The sequence below is a fragment of the Callorhinus ursinus genome, unplaced genomic scaffold (genome assembly GCF_003265705.2).
Source record: "Callorhinus ursinus isolate GAN/ISIS: 27379988/994484 unplaced genomic scaffold, GSC_fseal_2.0 scaffold14228, whole genome shotgun sequence".
NCBI classification, from domain to species: Eukaryota; Metazoa; Chordata; class Mammalia; order Carnivora; family Otariidae; genus Callorhinus; species Callorhinus ursinus.
Genome location: NW_027411278.1, coordinates 1 through 1,015, shown reverse-complemented (window position 1 = coordinate 1,015; position 1,015 = coordinate 1). Strand labels below are relative to the sequence as shown.

Below are 1,015 nucleotides of genomic sequence, written 5' to 3'. Positions count from 1 at the left end.
GGAGGAAGCCAGCTGCCCGCGCCTGACCCGGAGCAAATACTCCAGCATTTGCAACTTGCTGGTTTCGGCGTGGGCCCTGGAACCCCACGGGAACTCGTAGCAGGCAGGTCACTGCCGGGCACCTGCCGGTACTCCATGTACCCTTCCTGCACCCAGACCTTGGTGAAGAGCTCCCTAGGCTCCCCGTAGATGATGTGCTCCTGGCCGGCATACACCCCCATGACCCCCAGCGTTTCCCACACCTCCTCCTCAGGGGCACGGTCACCATGCAGGAGGCTCACCCCCAGGAGGCCGGTCTTGGGCACTCCCTGCTCACCGCTCATCATGCCATCATAGGTGAGGCCCAGGATGGGGACCAGGATGTAGGAGTGGTCGCTGGGGTCCACTTCCTTCACATCCATACCAAAGACCAGCTGCAAGCACTCGGAGGCCTGGCCCAAGATCACAGGGAAGGCATCCAGGGCATCCTGGCCGATGATCTCCAGCATCTCTGCCTGGTTGGTCGGCTACTTGATGTGATACTTGAGGAGCAGGAACTCTACCAGCTCGGCCAACTTCCCCTGGATTATGTTTTGGAGCCCCAGCTGGGGTTCTTCAGGCTCCTCGCAGGGGCTGGACCCCTCCTCATCGGAGCTGCTGGAGCCCTGGTCAGGCTGGCTGCAGGCAGTGGCTGCTTGGGCAGTGGGGGAGGGGTAGGCACTCAGAGAGCTCTGGGGACGACTCTGGAACCCAGCAGCAGACCCCTCCTCCGAGGGGACCAGAAACAGGGCAGAGCAAGAGCCCAATGGGGCGGCGGACTGGGTGGAGGCCAAGGTGGAGAAGGAGGAGGGGGCGCGGGGGACCTTCTCCTCCCCAGCCCCCAACAGCTGGACCTCCACCAGTCCCTGGGCTGGGCCTGGGTCTTCCTCCAGCTTCCAGAGCTCACTCCTCTGACCCAGGGGCATGGTGTTTGTGTCGGGCTGAACCTGAAGAAAGAGGTGGGATGGCTCCTCAGGGTGCAGTCCAGGCAGCAGAG

The 1,015-nt window shown here is 63.3% G+C and overlaps 1 pseudogene; it reads right to left on the bottom strand.

The window, feature by feature from the left end:
- Positions 1–6: 6 nt before the first annotated feature.
- On the bottom strand, positions 7–944 carry LOC141372382 (melanoma-associated antigen 8-like; annotated as a pseudogene).
- Between the last annotated feature and the right edge of the window lie 71 nt (positions 945–1,015).